The sequence below is a fragment of the Varanus komodoensis genome, unplaced genomic scaffold, assembly GCF_004798865.1.
Source record: "Varanus komodoensis strain SLA01 unplaced genomic scaffold, ASM479886v1 scaffold95, whole genome shotgun sequence".
Taxonomy (NCBI): domain Eukaryota; kingdom Metazoa; phylum Chordata; class Lepidosauria; order Squamata; family Varanidae; genus Varanus; species Varanus komodoensis.
The window spans coordinates 1337243-1356863 of record NW_025336658.1 but is presented as its reverse complement, the minus strand read 5'-3'; the positions used below and the strand labels follow the sequence as shown (position 1 = coordinate 1356863).

At 48.9% G+C, this 19621-nt stretch overlaps 1 protein-coding gene across 2 annotated transcripts in view; it reads left to right on the top strand.

Moving 5' to 3' along the window:
• Positions 1-19621, top strand: part of TSNARE1 (t-SNARE domain containing 1) — a 372223-nt gene that overhangs the window by 40288 nt on the left and 312314 nt on the right. For both annotated transcript variants that reach the window (XM_044418957.1, XM_044418956.1), the window contains exon 2: positions 12502-12621. The gene's annotated coding sequence lies outside the window, so the exon portion shown is untranslated. The remainder of the gene's footprint in view (positions 1-12501; positions 12622-19621) is intronic.

The following is a 19621-nucleotide window of genomic DNA, read 5'->3' as shown; positions in this document are numbered from 1 at the left end:
CAGCCTTCTCTGCTCATGACATGCCCACCATGTGCATGTCCAGCCTGTCCTTGAACACCCACACCGATGGGGCCTCAACCACCTCCCGTGGAAGCCCATTCCATACCCTCAGGGTCTTAACTGTCAGGAAGTGCTTCCCGGCATCTAAATTGAACCCTGCTTTCCTGAGCTTTGCTCCATTGGGACATGTTCTGCCCTCCTTTGCAGGGGAGGACAGGTCTCTACCCATCTCCGTGTGACACCCCCTTACATACCTGTATGTCGCCAACAGATCCCCTCTGAGTCTGAAGAGACCCAGTTCCCTCAGTCTCGCCTCATGCGGCATCCCCTGCAAACTGGCCACCAACCTTGTGGCCCTACGCTGCACTGACTCTAACATGGCTAGATCCTTCCTGTAACAAGGGGCCCAGAAATGAGCCCAATAAATGGAATCCCCCTGCCCCTTTCTGGAAATAGTATCCCTTTTACTGTAACTCCCAGCTTGGCTCCTAGTTGAAACATGAGTCCATTGACAATATATAAACCACATCGTAAGAAAGGAGGCATTTCGAAATGACGGGAAATTCCTGCTATGGAACATGCTCAATCTTCCTGCGGTGACAACGGCACGTCCCAAAGATCTTGAGGCATTTCTCCTTCATTAAATCTGCTTTGCTAAAGCAGAAACATCCCTTCTGCAATGAGCACCGCCCTTTCTGAGTGCTCTCAATCTGGGCAGCCAGATTTGCATCGGCTTTCCCATAATGTGTCAGTTTAATCCATGGCTTCTCAGGCTACAACAGCGTATTCAGGGAATATGCATGTTTCCCTCCCAGCGGTTGGGCAGAATGCTAAAGGTCCTAATGCATGTTCTTTTGCGTAGCACCTAAGAATCTGGGCCAGATAAGAAATATTAGATGTCGTGGCTGGAATCAGGGCAACATCTGGAAACGGGGCATCGGTAACCAAATTATGAGTCTCCTCCAGCCTGCACAGGTTTGCCGTTCCTGGAGTGTTCTTTACATCTGCAGCTGTATTCAGTGGTTGCAACTGTGACATAAGAGCAGGAATAGGGATGTATGAAATATGTGCTCTCATCCACAAATCACACCAGACATTTCCCGTTCCAGCCCCCAACCTGAGCAAGAGTACAATTTGAAGGATCGTGTGTGTGTGTGTGTGTGTGTGTGTGTGTGTGTTTTGTTTTCTGAATTTGCATTCACATGCAAAAGTGTCCACTCCCTTATTTGCATATTTGTGCAAATGTGCATTCCCTCTTCCCCAATCCCTCCTTTTATCCTTTGTTTTGTAGAGACAAAACCAAATTTTCAAGCAGGAAACACGTGCATTTTTAAAAATGCACTTTTTCCAATTAGTGAAAAGCACTTTAAAAATACACATTTTTTGTCTATTGAAAATGCATTTTCCTATTTTTCAAAAGCAGTGTATTCAGGAATGCGAACAAACCAGAATGAAATGCAGCAAATTTCAGCGAGTTTGACTATCACATGCTTGGCTCTTCCAAGTTGCAGAACCAGCCGTGACTGGGTTCTTTAATGCACTGGCCTCTCTTGGATTTCCTAGCTGTGCAGTGGCCACTATTAAATAAAAATACTTTTTCTGAGCATGGCTTTGGTCTATAACTGGAATTGCAATTGGCATGCTTCGGTGCACGGGGACAATTCACTTTTTTATCTTGTCTATTACCAGGGAATTCAGAGCTGATTCTACAGCTACTGTAAAATAGGCTTTCAGTTCAAATATGTTATAAATCGATTCACTCTGTGTTTACTTCTTTTCTGTGTCTCACTTGTGCACAAGTTCATGGGGGTGGAGAAGACCCAACCGCTGCAGGTTCAGTCTGTTCTGGGACATTGTTCACCTGCCTTTTGTGGTTCAGTCATTTGATTCTGCAGAAGTGGCCCTTGCTATTTTACCGGCAGCTTTTAGCCATGGCAGCTATGTAAAATAACTCTAATCAAAAGCTGTCTGTCTCTTAATGCTGGACTTACCTCCTTGGACAGTACATGTGTGCCATAAGACGGTGGACTAGGTAGACCCCATCTGGGCTGGGTACGGGAGTGTTCTTTGGTTCTTCTTAACCTGTAGTCCAGCATCAGGCCTTCTGGAAATTGCGGGGCTGCAAATTCCATCAGCCCCAGCGAGCACGAACAACGGTTGGGAGTCGTGGAGGGTGAGACCTTCCGTATCCATGCAGTGCGTAGGCAGGAGGGAGCAAACCTCCTTTAACAACCCACCAAAAGGAGGAGGGATAGAGAAGCAACCTCTTTTTGGAGTTGTAGTTGAGTGATAGAGTGCAGGTTTTGCACAGGGAAGGACCCAGCGCTAATCTCTGTTATTTTCAGCTAGGGCTGGAAGTATTTCTGCCTTAAGCTCTGAAGATTCACAGCTGCCAGTCGAGGATGGTAAGATCCGGCTAGATGGACCCAAAGGGCAGAGGCCCTTCTCTGGGTGCCCTCCCTGAAGGAGATTAGGAGGGTGGCTACCTGGAGAAGGGCCTTCTCTGTGGTGGACCCCAATTGTGGAATTCGCTCCCCAGAGAGGTTCGCCTGGCGCCATCACTGTATTCTTTTTGGCACCAGGCTAAAACTTGTATATTTTCCCAATGTTTAAAGATCTGGTTGTTTTAATTGGGGTTTTATTGTCAGTTGGAATTTTTTAGGATGCTGTGTTTTATTTTACGTTGTTGTATTGTTAAACCATCCTGAGGCTTCAGTAAAGGACGATCTAGAAAAGTTTTAAAAGACAGACAGAGAGACAGACAGACATAAAGCAGTTTTGCATGTTCCTCTTCATTGTTTCTCTTTGGGACACTTTGGGAATTGGTGGGTTCTACCAAGAGGCAAGCCTTTTGGCTGATCTGGGGCTTTCTCAGTGGGGCTGCTCCAGATGGTCCGTACTCAGTCCTGGACTGCTCAGTTGGTGTGTGATGAAGCTGTTTGACCGAAGCTGAGGTCACCTGGGGATGGATAGTGCCTGAGGGGGGGGGCACCATCTGTGCTGGGAGGATCGTAAATGTTCTGGAGCCATAGAAACTGCTGGGAGCTGGGTGTGCATTTGTCTTACCTACTCTTACACCAAAGTAGGCCTTTGGTCTTTCCCGCTCTGGTCTGCCTATAGAGACTTCTCATCGGCTCTTCAGTGTTTCAGGCAGGCCTCCCCCTGGAGGTACCAGGATTTGAACCCAGAGCCCTGTTGCTTGTAAAGGAGGTGTTCTGCCCCAGCCTACAGGTGTTCCCCCTGCACTCTGCAACAGAAGAGAGGAAAAACTGACTGCAGGGGCCGACTGTTCATCGCCCTGCCCTGAACATGACAGATGTGACCACTCAAGCTAAAATTATGTATGGCATTTCAGCTCGAATGATATAGAAGACAGTGTTGCTCAGTATGGGGAAATATTAACCTGGCCTTCATTTCCTACCCACTCCCCCCCTTGCCTTTTGCTTCCCCCATAAAGTCTCCCTGTGCCTGGCAAGTTATATTTATGGGCTTATGATTGCGAGCCTCAGTTACATCGAGGGAGCAAGTCTTGACCTGAGAAAATTATTTCTCTTGGCAACAAAGAAAGGTGTCTGATTAGAAATCGGGGTCATGTGGTGTTCTAGGAAGTCCTGGAGAACAAAAGCTGTGTTACTCAGGGCTAGCACTGGACACTTGACACTAGAGATGTAGTTTTGCGATATACCTTCATCTAGAAAGCTGGGCATGGACTTCCAACCTGAGTTTTATCCTGATAAACTAGCTTTTTACTCACTAGAATGCAGCCATGTTATGGAAAGTTGAAGGAAGGAGGAGGAGGAGGAGAAAAGAGGAAGAGGAAGAGGAAGAAGAAAGGGAAAGACCAGCAATGCGATGGATGAACTACATCAAGGAAGCCACATCCTGGAGTTGGGAAGAGTTGAGCAGGGCTCTCATGGATTGGACATTTTGGAGGTCTCTCATTCATAGGGTTGTCATAAGTCATGGACTTTATGGTGCATAACAACAGCCTTCCCATGAGGCAGGGTGAGCCTCTCACTTCTAGGGGAGGAGTGTCAGGGGTGGCAGCTTGTGCCTGCCGATGGAGCAATCTCCGGCTCCCATTCCCTGCTGGATGGTTGTCACTGCCCAGACCAATGCTTCCTTCTGAAGAGGGCTTAGAGTGCAGCATCAGCTCAGAGGGTGCTCCATCGGCAGGAGGGGCTGCAGTGCCGTGGAAGAGCGTGTGCTTTGTGTTCTAGCTCAGTGCTCACCATGTCCAGGCAGAGCTGGAGAAGTCGCCTGGCAACCCTTGACCAGTCAGAATTGCAGTGTGGGGCTAGGGGTTCCCCACGGACCAAGGCTCTGCTTTTTCTCCTGCTTGTAGGGAGTGCTGCTGGCAGGGAGCAGCTGGCACCTCTTCCTCAAGAGTCGCTGGAGCGGGGTGCCAGCAGGGTAGGCTCGCTGGAGAGTGCTCCAAGGGCTTTGCTCTGGGGGCTTCTTGCTCTGTGCACGGCATCGCAGGCAGGGTGGGTCTAGAGTCTGTGCATGCTGCAGCGGCAACTCGGGAAGCTGTGCCCCGAGTGGTATGAGCTAGGTGTCCCCTCCCAGATGAGACAGGCTGTTCAGCAATTATTGGAAGAGCCTTTATGCCATACAGAAGTCAACGTATTCACAAGCCTCGAAAGTGGACCCCTCGCTCTGCCCCTGCTCACCCAGAGCTCTGCTTATGAGTCCTTCGGGGCCGGTCTCTGGAGGGGGGCGTGCTGTGGAAGTGGGCATGCCAACGCTCTTCCCATCGGGCCCCTAACTGGTCCAGCTGGTGGGTGTGTCGACGGGTCCTTGTGTCCACGTCTCCCGGGGTGTCCAGTTCTCCTCCCGAGAACCCCTCCCCAGCCTGTTCCCCACCGGATCCTTTCCCACCATCAGGAGTGGGAGGGGGCTCAGTGGTTGCCCTGGAAGTGCTTGGATCCAGAGCTGGCTCACCGGGAGAGTTCAGGCCTCTGGGGTCTCACCAGTCTCAACAACTCCAATCTCAGAGTGAGACCTCCGAGCCACGGCTGGGTCAGCCATCCACTCCCCCTCCTCGCGGTCTGAGCTGCCATTCCTACCAAAGCCCTCCATCTCCCACGTGCACCTGGGAATCTCATCCGAGCGCGTGCGCACAACACCGAGGATGCTCAGGCACTGAGGTTAGAGGTGCCACAGGGTGGATTTCTGATTTTCCCTACTCACCTGTGGCAATGATGATGTTGAAACTGACCTTCCGGGTCCCTGCTTTCTGGTGCTTTGCAAGGCCAGGCCCTTCCAGACGGCTGCGGCAGGTGTGCCCAAGTCTGTGGCATGTGATGCCCTTCCACTTCTCCGTGCAGTCCTTATTTCAAGCAGAGAGAGAAAGAGAGAGAGGGTCACATCTGTTGCCCATTCTCTAACCATGCAGAAACATTTCACTTATGCGGGCTGAGTGGAAGTTGCTCTGAGGTGTATGCCTTTCTGTGTGCAGATGGAAGAGATCAGGAAAAGGAGTGTATGTTGGAAAGCAAAGAACGGAAGTGGCTGGAAGCAACTTCTTCTTCCTCTTTCTTGGAAAAGAAGTAGCTGCTGGAAGGTAACTTGGCAATGGTGGAGGTGCTGTCCTTACACTGCGAAAGGAGGGGACTGAGAGATGGCTTTCTGGTCAAGAGAAACATTAAGGAAATGCTAAGAATACTGCAGTGAGCTGTATTCTATTATTGATGCATTATATCTATATCCCGCTTTCTTCCAACAAGCTCAAAGCAGCTTACATTATTCTCCCCCTCCTATTTTTAGCCTTATCGCTACAACAGACAGCCCTGTGGGGGTCTGAGACTGGCCCAAATCACCCAGTTGGCTTTCAGGGCTGAGTGGGGACTAGAACCCGGATGGCTCGAGTCCCAGTCCCACACCCTTAACCACTACGCCGCTTTGGCTCTCTATTTATGGCACAAGTGTAGTGTTATACCAATCAGGGAACCTTGCTTAGCTGTCTCACCTTGCTGAGGGTTCACTTGATGACTACCTCCGTGTGAACATTTCCCATTTGGGAAGTTTACTGGTTATATTCTATGCTTATGAAACTTTATCATTTTGAATCAGAGTGCATCACTGCTTGTGGCATTTCATTTTATTTTCTTCATTCAGTTACACAAGAAAACTTCTTATTTAAATAACTAACAATGGGATTTGGATTTGATAATGGAGATGGCCCTCTTGTGAAATCTCGGTCCCCTCCCTTCCTTTCTTTCCATGTTTCTTTTGCCTTATTTAAATACCGAAAAAGTCAAATTCTTTCAAAGTGGTGTTATTGGAAAGGGAAGCGTGGGTGTTATGGCAAGGTTGTGCCAATCCATTTTTATCTCATTATATATCTTTTTTTACCTAATGCTTTTTATTATATGAGCTGTACTGGGTTTTTAGATCTGATGCAGGGATGATGTTGCTATAACAACACGATGATTCATGTAATTTCTGCAACAATCTGTTGGTGTTGGGTTTTTCGGCTTATAAAATTTCACACGCCAGTCTGGCAGACTTCTTCTTCCTTTGCTGAGAGATTGCCTTGGCTCCTCTCTGTGTCCTGCTGCAAAGAGGGTGCCAAAGGTCTTCAAATGTAGACGGACCTTGGTAGCTGTATTAAATATTTCTGGTTGGGAGGGAGGGAGGATGGAAGGAAGCAAGGAAGGAAGGAGGGAGGGAGGGAGGGAGGGAGGGAGGGAGGAAGCAAGGAAGAAGGAAGGAAGGATGGAGAAAGGAAGGAAGGAAGGAGGAAGGAAGGAAGGGCTGTGGATCATGGCATGCTTGTAGAAGGCAGGATCAGAACAATCTCCTGCCAAACTGGCTTTTGACATTTGTGTTGGCATTTCTGAGCTACCTGGACCACGTGCCTCAGCCAGGATGAAGCCAACTTTCTCTATTCCCACTCTTAGCAGAGAGGCAAGGCCTCAAGTCACTGCAGCCACACTACACAGAGGTGATGGGTGTGTTGCGTGCATCACATGAAGTTCACTGCTTGGTTCCGGAGAAGGCCAGGCACCGGTTGCATTCTTTCCAGGCGTATCGTCTAAGGGGGAATGGGGCTTGTTCTGGGAAGGAAATCAGTGTGACGTTTTTGAGGCCCAATCGGCCTGCTGCAGGGACCTCCGCGTGAGGTTCAGAAGGTGGCAACAAAGGCGGGTGTCTTCTCAACGGTGGAATCCTCCAGTTATGAAATGAGACCCAGCAGGGACCACGGCTCTCATCTTTTGACCACCACAATAAAACTGTCCTCTCCTCCCAGAGGTTTTATGGGATCTGATGAGGGCATCTCCAGTGGTTTAGACACTATTGTATTGCAATTTTATTGCAATTGTTTTGCAACTGCTAATTTATTGCAATTTTTTTGCAATTGTTTATAGCAACTTCAATTGTTTTAGATTTTCTGCGTTGATTTTTTCCCCTTTTTCTGAAGTTTGTGAATTGTTGTGAACTTTCCAGGCAGCGTCACCTATTGGGCAGTATAGAAATGATATTGGTGGCTAGGAATCCTTAGAGCCTCTGGGAATTTTCCTTTTATTTATTTACCAAACAGTCAGGTGGACTCCCCGTTAGTTCTGTGCCTCTGGCAGGGAGCTGAGGTGAATCTTAGAAGGATTGGGATCCAATGGGACAGAGCCGGCCAAGCAGAGGCCCTGAGATGGGTTTCTGTGGGAGCAGGGTCTATTTCAGACCAAGGATCTCAACAGAATTGATTTGTGCAAATTGGGGCTGGAATCGGGGCCCTGGCAGAGCCTGCAGTTGGGGGACATAAAAACTGAAGAACAGCCCTACTGGACTGGATCGAGGGTCCATCCAGCCCAGCACTCCACGCACATGATGGAAAACCAGCTGCCCACAGGGTCCCTCCGACAGGAGGGGTGCAAGACCTCCCCTGCCCAAGCTCCTCAGCAACTGGGGTGTGCAGGCAGGCCGCCTCTGGGGAAGGAGGGAGCCCATGGCCAGCAAGGCTAGTAGCCACAGAGGGCCTCCTCCCTCACCTAGCTGGCAGATTTTTTTTTTCTAGATTTTATAGACTGGACGGCTGTAAGTCTCTGGACAGCTTACAAAAAACAAAGAAGCAAAGCAACCATATACAACAAACAGCACACAACACACTGCATCTGATAAATGATGATAAAAAACAAGGATAAAACCAATTAACTGTTAAAATATTGGGAGAATAAAAAGGTCTTCACCTGATGCCAAAGAGAATAAAGGGATGGCTCCAGGCAGACCTCTCTGGGGAGCGTGTTCCACAGTCGGGGTGCCACCATGGAAAAGGCCCTTCTTCAATCTCCTTCAAGGACGGCTCCTGGAGAAGGGCCCCTGTCTGTGATCATAAGGGATGGGCTGGCACAGATTGTGGAGAAATAGTTGCACACCTGGGACAGGTGCTGAGAGCAGAAGTAGGAAGCTTCAGTAAGGCAAGGTCATTGTTTTCCCAAGCAACGGCCTGGAATGGATTGGGAAGCATTTGTACCCAGCCCAGTTTAGGCTACTCTGGGCTTTCAGGCTGAAGCCTGGGAGAAGAGGTGGGCACAGAGGCAAGCGAACAAGGGCAGACCTCGGGATATGCGTGGCCTCCAGCGAACCTCTGGAAAGAAGTTGCAGGAATTACACTCTAGGGAAAGGCAAGTATTGTCCAGTGAAGCTCTGTGGAGCTTCTGCGGGAGCTACTGCGATGGCATTGCGAAGGTCTGATCCTGCAATTCCGAGGGGAGGAATTCAAGGCCACAACCGAATGACCTGCATCGCCGTTGCTTTGGTGCAAAGGTGGGGAGCAAACCGAATGAATGAATAATAGCAGGGAATAAAACATCCCTGCCAGAGCAGGTGTCCAGTTCAGCACATGATGTTCTGGACAATGGCGCATCCTTTCCGGAATTAGCTGCTGACTGTCTTTTTCCCAGAGGGATGGAAAGATTTGACTCTTCCCCACGTCCTCTTTCAGTCCGTTGACAGCATGTTTCCCCCACCAGTTCGATTGCTTTAAACTCAGAAGTGCCCTGTTTTCAGGGGAGATGTCTGGGGACACGTACCACCGATGGCTCAGAACGTTAAAGCAGAGCCCAGCCAGAAAGGTGTTTTCGTTTTAAACACACACCGCTGACCCTTGTTTTCCATCATGGCTAATTATATTAAACTCTGTTTGCGTGCTGATGTGGGAGTTTAAGAGGGGTCGTGGCAGCCTCGGATTGACAGCTGGGGCGAGAGGAACGCCGGGCAAGCAACAATTACGCCACTAAGAGGATCACAACATGTTTTCCCATTGCCGAGAGGGGCTGGATGATCTCTGCATTAAGTCCTTGAGGGGCTTGGCACGCCCGCCTTTTGACGGCATTAATGGGGCTCTTGTACAATCAACACGCAGCAGGAAACGGAGCTGTCCATGGTGCGGGGCAAATACTCGCCACCGTCACGCTGACCTCTCTGCTCTAAATTTGACTGCTCCTCGTCCCGTGCTGGCATATACTGTGGGGATGAGTCAGACAAGCCCCCCCCACAAAAGCCCACCTTTCCCTTGGGTTTCAGGATATGCGACAGACGCAATGGCATGGTGTGGCAGTTTGACAAAATGAAATTCTTCACTTCGGAGGGGCTTTGGCTTCTGCTGTTTGTCCTGGGGCACATCAGACACTTGGCAGAATGAAGGGGGCGCAGCAGAACGTGGAACGTCTCTTGTGCAAATGGTGTGCACGTGTGTGCTTCCCCTTCAATATTTTCCCCTCTTAGAAACAAACTGAAGAAGCAGCACGGCAAAGTCTTGCACCATTTTCCGACTTTGCAGATCTTTTTATTTCCATAAGTGGGTATTCCAAGATGTGATTCCCGTCTCTTATCTAAAAATGGTACGGCCATTTTCTCTCACCATGGGAATTAAACTGTCTCTTTCCAGTGCACACGTAGAGTGTAGAAATATACACGAAATTTATTTATTTATTTGCTTTATATCCCACCCCTTTATCCAAAATGGCTCTCGTTTCAGTTAGTTAAAATACCAGAGTTTCCTGCATTCACATCCCAAAATGTGAATGTGTATTTTCAAGTGTGTAAAATTGTTTGCAAAATACATCCACTGGGGGGAAAAATGCACAAGTTAAAACTATGAACATTGGGGGTTTTTTTTAAAAAATGATCATGTTTTAGTTAATGGGGGAACTATTATTTATTAATTAATTTAGTTAAAATTTATCTATACTGCCCCATACTTAAAAGTCTCGAGATGGTTTACAACTATACATTTGGGTTTATGCTTTAAAAAATACACACCTAAATGCACTTTTTCTGTCCTAGCAACAACAACAGAAAACTTGCATTTGGAAGAGGGGCTAGGAATTTCAACTTTCTTATTCTCCCATCACGATGGGAATGAGGTTCCCTCATTCTCTCTTTTAAAACAACAGACCATCCTCTGGCAAAGACAGTCTTTCCAGTGTACATCCAACAAGATATAGCCAGGGAAGAAAGTGTCTCTGAGCATGCACAGAGAGGTTGATTGGACCCAGACTGGAGACTGCTTCTGAGAACTTTCCCTCTGGTGAACCCTGGACCGCCACCCCTCTGGGAAGGCCCTTCTGGAAACAGGCAGCGCTCCAGCAGTACGCAGCCTCTCAAGTTGGCTGACCCTGCTCTCCTGATGCCATGTCATGGGGTCAAGGGTTGAACCCGGCTGCTCTTGCTCCTCTCCCATGTCCCCTCTCAACACTTCCAAGCCCTGTTGGTTCCCAGGACCTGCCTGAAGACCTGGAGACAGCAGCCTTGAGACAAGCGCTCGCTCGTCTGCCATCTCAATATTTGGAGACCCCAAACTTCCCAGACCTCAGGGTCCCCATCCGAAGAGTCGGTGTCACCCCTGCCCTGCAACATATTCCCAGATCTACTGCCTCGTTCATTCCCAACACAACTCTATTAGTGTAATTGTATGGATGTCGCTGCAAGTTTTTAAGGTAGCGCGATTTAAAACTGCTGTACTATTAAAATGTCTTCATGGACTATTCTGTATATTTGCCTGTTCAAAACATTCACAGTTTGGATAAAACTATTGACCATTAGCTCTGCATGCCTTAATTGTTTCAATTGACAGATTAATCCGCTAAAGCGCTGCCTGATTTATTTGTAAGGCAGCAAGTTAAGACACCGTGTTTGCATAGCTTTTTAATATAGTTACGTGCTCATGATTTGCTGTGACAAGGAAAGAAAATGGGACTATTAAACCAGTATTTTCCCACCAGCCTTCGTGCGTGGCACTGGGAAGCGGAATTCTCCTTTCGGTATTTCATAAAAGTCCTCGTATCAAAGCTAGATATCATGCAAATTCTTTAAAAAAGTAATCGATTGGTCAAAGTTCTGTGGTTCATCGGAGAAAAATTGCTGTTGTATCAAGAATGTGCACATTGAGTTACAGAGGGCAGGGATGTAATTTTCTGCCCCAGGAAGGTTGCACTGTAAAAGCTGGTGAAAAAGGGGTATTCACACACAGAGGTTAATGAGGAAGAATAAGGCCCTGAGCCTTAGTCACAGAAATGGGGGTCTTCTGGATGCTCTGAGTTGCTGATGCCCTCATTCCCGGGCAGCGCCACCATCGGCTGTTTCCGTGCTGGCCAGGAATGGCAGGGGATGTAGCCCAGCAAACCCCTTCTGTTCCTTGAGCAAAACTCGCCACTTGTGCAATGGAGATTTAGCACTTCCACAAGCAACCTTAAAAAGTGAAAATGTTTGTTCCTGAAATGGGGTGGGTGAGCTAGACAAATGGGGCAATGCTCCGCCAACCTGTCCTGATCCCAAAACTAGCATCTCTGCTCATTTCAGGACTTTCTCTTAGAAGTATTAGCACTTTACTCTGCAAGTGTAAATGTATCCAGGATACCTAAAGGAACACCTTTTTCCCCATATGCCCTCCCGCCCCCTAAGATCAGCAGCAGAGGTTCTCCTCGGGGAACCCTCTTTGAAAGAGGTTAGGAGACAGAGTACCCGGAGGAGGGCCTTCTCTGCGGTGGTGCCCCGACTACGGAATGTGCTCCCCAGAGAGGTCCGCCTGTCGCCATCACTATATGCTTTTCGGCGCCAGGTCAAGACCTTTTTATTTAACCAATATTTTAAAGTTAGTACATTTTAATGCTATATTTATTTATTTAATTCATGTTAACTATGTTATTTTATACTGTCGTGGCATAGCCAATTTATTTATTTGTTTAGGATTGGTAGGTTTTAATGTTTGTAAACCACCCAGAGAGCCCTTTGGGCTACTAGGGTGGTATATAAACGCAAATAATAATAAAATAAAATCATAATAAAATAAGTGGTGGACTTCCCTTGTGCAGTATCGGCAGTGGGGCCCGCTGGCATAACAGCCACCCTGGATGGACCCCGAGCCTTTTGAGCGAAGTTTGGCCCCTGGGAAGGCTGTGACCCAAGAGAATTTCCAAGTGGGACATCACATCCTACGGCTTCTGCGACTGTCCTGCCCCACGTTCCTATTTACTTACTGGTCCTCTGTTTACTCATCAGTTATTCCTCACTCATCAGCGACTCTGAGGTGTGCCGTGTGTTGTGGAAGGATCTTACCTGTTCAAGAGCTGGTCTTGTGGAACAACAGTGGAGACCCATTTAAACCAGTTTCTTCACAAGGTAATGGCAGTAAAGCTCTTTGTGTTTATGACCCAAGGGCTGTGGGGACGTGTGTTTGCCCAGTTCTTGCATGGTTTTGGTTCCTTATTGCAATTTGTCCAACTCTTATTCTGTGTTGCAAGCACACATTGCTGAGATTGCCATGATGTTTCCTGACCAAGATTGTACTCTCTGCACAAGACAACAGCGGCCCTGAGCCATGAGAAAGCCTGCTTGGAACGGGAACACCTGGGGCCCCTCTTGCAGCCATCTCTGTTTCCTAAAAGAGAAAGGGGGAAAATTTCGTTAAAAGTGACCTTGCTTGCTTGTGGCTCTTGCCTTCTAGATCCTTCCCTTTCCAGTCCAGTGCCAGAAAGACCAGTGGACCTTTCTGGTTCAGGTCGAAGTGCTACCTGGTCCTTTGTGGTGCCTTCCACCACGGCCGACTATGGCTCCAAGAATCACAGAATCGTAAAATCACAGAAGAGTAGGAAGGGGCCAGAAGCCCATCGAGTCCAACCCCCCACTGTTGCAGGACACCATGTCACACCATCCCACGCAGGTGACTGTCCAGACACTCTTTGAACTTCTCCAGCAAGAGAGAGCACACAGCTTCCCCAGATAATAGGTTCTATCGCTGTACTGCCATGTCAGTGAGGAAATTCTTCCTGGTGTCTAGTCTGAATCTGGTTTCTTTTAACTTGAGCCTATTATTCCGTGTCCTGCACTCTGGAGAGAACGAGAAGAGATCTTGTCCTTCCTCTTTGTGACAACCTTTGAGGTACTTGTACAGTGCTATCATAAGTTCCCCCAGGCTTCTCTTCCTGAGGCTGAACGTGCCCAGTTCTCGCCATCTTTCCTCACTGGGCTTTGCCTCCAGTCCCCGAATCATCCTTGTTGCCCTCACCTGAACCCTTTCTAGCTTTTCTGCATCTGTTTTAGGTACCCAGAACTGGACACAGGACTCCAGGTGAACTCTGACTAGTGCTGAATAGAGGGGAGCCAGAACTTCATGTGTTTTGGAGGTGATGCTTCTGATAAAGCAGCCACAGGGCCTCAGGGCTACCATAGCCTCCGGCTGTTGCCGCCACCGATCTTTAGAGCATTGTAACCTCTGGATGCGGAAGTTCGATTTAACTTCCATAGCTAAGAGCCAGCGAGAGCCCTACCACGTCTTTTTAAGCTTTCCGGACTGGAATTTTGCTCAAAGTCCTTGGCATTTTCCCGAAGGGTGCATAATTCTGCCATGTCTGTGCCTCTGAATTAATACCTAATGAATTACCATCTGCCCCCTGAGTCTTTAAGTTAGACGATGCAATCTGACTGGATGTATTTCCAAGGTGTTTTCAAAAGTTAATGTTGTTGAAAACGACTGGCAGGTCAAAATAGGTCTGGCGGTTTTGCAGAGGGCTATTCCGGCAAAACACAGATATGCTTCTGCATGTTCAAATTTGATCCAATGAGGCAGGATACTGGCAATTTCATCCATATTAACTCTCAATTGACAGGTTTATCATGCTGGTGCAAGGAGAGTTGTGCTTGTTAATCTCAATTTGGGCTCAAGCCAGTCACATGGAAACCTTGGTCGCATTGTCTTCATCAGAAGCTCCCTGTGACTTTGTGTGGATGCCGTAAGCGAACGTTGGATGCATTTCGGCTGTAGTCCGAGAACGCTTTAAAAGTCTCCCTTGAGTTCACCACTGCTCCTGTTCCAGCAGCATGTCAGGAGAGAAACCACTGGGGCAGTGGGAAGAATTCCTCGCTCCTGTTTGCAAACCCGGTTGGAAGAACTTGGCTAGCTGGTGCTTGTTCTCTGGCAGTTCCAGAGGCAGCCACCGGAGCATCCAAGTGTCTTTGTTTGCGATGCTTGCTTTATTTCCAAGTTTACAAGTCACAAACAGCAGTATGCAAGCAAACAGCTCAGCTGCTAATCCTGCATCAGGTCGCCCAAGAGACCGAGTGCAGGCTGAAAATGTTCTTGTCAAGCCAAAGCTGTTTCCCCAGGTTCTCTATCCAAGTCTCTCTGTGCTTTAACAATGAACTACTGGTCTGTGTGTATGTGTGTGTGTGTGTGTGTGTTGAGAGGGAGAGGGAGAGGGAGAGGGAGAGATCTCCACTCAACTTACCTGCAGAATGTGCTTCCCTGACCTCAGGCCCGCAGGTAAAGTGCCCCCCGAATGGGAACAATCTACAGTCCATCATCCGCCATTTTAGTTCTTTCCTTCTTCCCTGCAAGCCCACTTATTCCCGTTAGGTAAAATTGGAGATGAAATTACAGTTCAGTCCCAACTTTTGTATTGGCGACTCAGCCAGTCTTTCTGCCTGATGAAACACACCCCGTGATGTCACTTCCTGTGATTAACATTTCCTCTATGAGGATTCTGCTCACGTCGTCAGCTCCTGAATCTGGAGACGTAACTGAAATGTTTGGCGTTGCCATGGGAATGTATGTGTCCATTCCCATGAAACAGCAAGAAACTCTAGATGTTTCTGGGTTTGGTTCAGCTCAGGTTAACTAAGAACAGGGTTTGGAAGGTGTGCTCAGAAATACGATAGCATCGGCTATCATAAATCGCTTGTATGAAGTACCCTTTCAAGCACATGGAATCGGTCACTGCAGGGACTGCTAGCTTAGAGGGATTTAAACCTGGTAGGTACTGCAGGTGGCGCAGTGGTTTAAACCGCTGTGCTGCTGGGCTGGTGGATCGAAAGATCGCCGGTTCGAATCTGCACAATGGGGTGAGTTCCCGCTGCTCCGTCCCAGCTCCTGCCAACCTTGCAGTTCAAAAGCATGCAAAGGTGAGTAGATAAAAAGGCACCACTTTGGTGGGCAGGTAACAGCCTTCCATGCACCTCGGTGTTTAGTCATGCCGGCCACATGACCACGGAGAATGTCTGCAGACAAACGCCGGCTTCCTCGGCCAGGAAACGGAGAGGAGCACTGCCCCCGAGAGTCAGGCATGACTGGACTTAATGTCAAGGGGAAACCTCTACCTTTACCTTTAAGAGCACATGAGGAATCCAACAGGTCAGTGAAAAGCTGGTGGACTTTCATGATTTGGCTGCTAGAATTCTGGTTCACCTGCTTTGCGCTGGTGCTGACTCGCAGTGATGTGCGTCCAGCCACCTTGTGGACCGCTCTCTCAAAGACGGGCCGTGATTTGTGCATTTTAAGAAAATGCCGAGGAAGTGCACACAAAGCAGGCCAAACAGGGCGCCTGGATGTAGCCCAATTTGGGCAAATGATGCGAAGGGCTGTGCACTGTTAGGGTGTCAATTCGTGGCAGGAGTGCAAAATAGGATTTGCACACACAGCATAAATTTGTGCACATAGTGTGATTTCTGCAAATTTCTGTAGCTGCTTTTTGTTCTCAGTGTTGTTAAATATGCACACTGCATCTTGTCTGATATTTGGAAGTCCACAGGAACAAATCCAGCTTGGCTCACTTCTGGATGCTGGCCTAGAGGTTGGCAGGGAGACTTGACTTCCCAGTGTCATTGCTGTCCTGATTGTGGACTCTCGCTGCTTAGAGAGTCCTATTGGGTGATTCAGTGGCATATAAATTTAAAAATAAATAAATACATAAAATAAAACTGGCGTGTGCCAAGAATTCCAAGAAGGGGCGAGATCTGCTGTCAGCTGGTGTTCAGAGGCGGGGTATCTTTGAATACCACTTGTGGGAACATCAGACGCCTTGGAGACGTAGTTGTGAGCTTTCTTACACATTCTTCTGTGTTGGTGGGACGGGGAACGCACAAAGCTGGCTGGGTTCAGGTGGTCACTTCCAGTGAGTCCCATGTTGTTTGCTTTTGAGTGTGAGCAGAAGCAGGTCAGCGTCTGTTTGGGTTCATCTCTGAGTAACAAGGTCGCTCTGTCATTGTGTTAGTCTCTGGACCTTTCCCTTCATGGATCATGTAAGCGGAATAATGACTTTCCCAGTGGAAACATCAAGTATCCCAGAGTACCTTGGAGGTTTAGAGAAGTCAACCTTCAAAAGAGCCCATGTGTAGATACCTGTTTTGAAGGCTTGCATTTTCGGGTGGAATTTTGTCATACTTTTTGCATAGGATGGTGCCTGCATTGAACCAGGAGATCTGATAGCTGGCATTAATCACCTGCTAATTCCAACTACCAAGGCTAAACTGGAATGCAAACGGTACAGCCCATCTCCTTTCTGCTAGTTTGCCTACAGCTTTTGCTTCTGGCCACCCTTCCAGTTGCTGGAACCTGATCCTTCCCATAAAGGGATAAATCAGATGTATATCTGCACATGTGTTTTGCATGCATTCCCCACCCGCACACCAAATCGCATGTCTCTGACCAGCCACTGAAGCTTAAAGCAGTAAAATCCTTCCGCCCCGTCACTCATGCTTCCCTTTGCGGTACCCAGCCCTGGTCCAAGGGAAGGGGCTTGCCACCGTGCCATATAGACCTTTCCCTGCACGCTCCATTTCTCCTCCTTGTGGGAACCCAGAATGGAAGCACAAAGCTTAAAAGGAGAATCCAGGCCTTAGTTGTTTTGAACATGGGTAGCAATTCTGGGTCTCCCCCACCCCCGCCACCCAGTGCAGTGCTGCTATTTAAAGGAAGTGTGACAGGTAAAACCTATTTTCTGTTGTTTCAGTTCAGTTGGAAATCTCGTTGTTTTCCAGATCCATCACATGCTTAAATCAAACTTGACACCATTATAATGGAGCATGTTCGCTTGAGCTCTCATGACCTCTTTGATCCTTTGCTGTATCTTTTATCTTTGTCTAACATTTGGCATTATCGACCAAATTAGCTAAATATTTTTTCTTTTTACTTGTGAGACTTTTGCATGGTTGTGTTGACCAAATCCCAAATTAGTAGGTACTAATATGCATGGGTTCACAATATTGTGCTAAGGTTTGTTTGTTTTCACTTGTGACTAGAACACTCAAAGACTTCCCCAGTTCACTGTCTCTAGCATATGCAAATTGACCTCTGATGTGTGCATTTTAAAGCATGCCGTCCAATATTCCAGACTGCTGTGGAAATGACACTTCTGAATGGCGTCTTTGCTGGTAACTCTGTTCCACTCTGATATCTTGCCTTCCTTCCTTTCTCTTCTTCTTTGGGCTTGCTTTATGGCCTCAATAATGCTGTGCATTGACCTGGAGACCTTATCTAAGTTTATCTCCCGAAATGACTCCCTAGCCTGCATGGAAATGTAACGTTCCCATTATCCACTTGCCCAAAATAGTCCAAAGATGCAGCCAAAGAAACGAAAACTCTGATCAGTTTCTAAATAGCCAAGTCGGTTACCGCGGCACATAATTGGGGTGAAGAGATGGAAGCAGAGCGGGGAAGGGAGAAGACCAGTAGCTCTGCAGAGAAGCAAATGCTCTGGTCGTGCAAGGAACTGGGTTCGGGGTCCTGGTGCCTCTGGGGCTGAACTGGCCCAAGGCCAACCGACAGTGATCCCTGGGGATTGCTGGGCCCGCGGGGAATCCTTCGAGGCTGCTGTGATTCAGTCCCCTCTGCTTGGGTGTCGACTCTGCACTCCGCTCTTCTGCCTGCCCCCTGGACCTGAGCAGGCTGACTTGCCAAGGGGTAAACGACAGAGAGATGCAAACGGATCAGACGCGCAAAAAGTCTCCCATCCTCACCCAGAGGTGCTCTTTACGGTCATGCTTCGTGGAGCGTGAGGAATCGGGTGGGGACTGAGGATCTGTCAGATGTCCCAGCTGGCCCCCACTCCCCATCCCAGCCTGCGTTCTCTCTGCCTGTCCTCAGGCCGCTGCCTCCGTGGGCCACGGACCATGAGCGTTCACATGGGCAACTGGCAGGAAGCAAGTGAGTTTAGGGGGTTGTGCAGTTGGGGTTGTGTTTCTGCACTCCTGACTTGGAGGCTTTGTGTCCTTTGCACAAAAAATCGCAAACTTCGCTCACAGAGCCGCGTCCTTTGCACAATCGGTGGCGCCCCTTTGTGTGCTCTGTGCAAAGACACCGCTAATGTTCCCGAGTGTCTGCAGACTTGATCTCGGCTGAGCTCGCTTTCCTGGCCAAGGCAGAGCATGAGAGAGAAGCTTGGCATGTGCGAGAGAACAATTCGGAGCTGATCCTTGCACCCCTCTTCACACTCCAAGCGCCGTGCAGCAGCCGGTAGCAGCAGGAGAGGAGATGGGGAGCAGGGCCGCTCCCCCACCCTGCTGAAGGGCCGCTTGCTTTTCCCCTCCTCATCCTTCCCCATCCTCTTCACCTGCTGCATCTTGTCTTTTTAGTTGGTGAGCCCACAGGTGGGGCTTTCTTGCCTTCCCTGATACTTCCATGCCTTTCTGGTTGGAGAAGGGGAAACAGATGGCATCCAGTGAGCCACTGCACACAGGGGCTTGTTTTCTGCCTGCGGTCCAAGGTATGCTCAGCCTTCACTGGGCAACGATCAGCTGCATCCGCCCCTTCGGCTCCTGGAAGACCGGAGTCTTTTCCTTCTCGTACCCTCAGTGCTGGACCTCCTGGTGCTCGCCTGGTCAGCGCAGCCCTGCCTTGCCTGGAACATCCATTGACAGCCAAGCCAGCTCCATGGTGCCCCTTTTGCCACCTGGGAACCCGATTTTGCTGCCTGGGAAGACTGTTTTGAAACATGCCGACAGGTGGCTTCAAGGGCTTTGAACCCGAGGCTCAAACTGCAATGTGGCTCCTTGATTCTGCCTTGCAGGAGCCTGGCTTGTGCCCACTTCAGATCACCTGTGCCGAATGGATCCAGTGGTGGCCACTTGGCCAAGGGGAGGACCCTCATTCTTGGGCAGGAGAGTGGGCAAGTCAACCCCTTGATGGATCCCGGTAAAGTCCTACGTAGTTTTGGGACCCTGAGATCCCCTCCTCCTCCTCGTGGACCTGCCCTTGCTGTGGCACCCCGCTCTCTGAAGCGAGCAGAGTCATGAGATGAGGGCTGTCATGCTGGAGGTGCCACATCTGCTGAGGGGGGTCCTCAGGACTTCTCCTTTGCAAAGCACCTTGCTCCGTCCCCACAGCATTGCAGCCACGCTGCTCAGACAA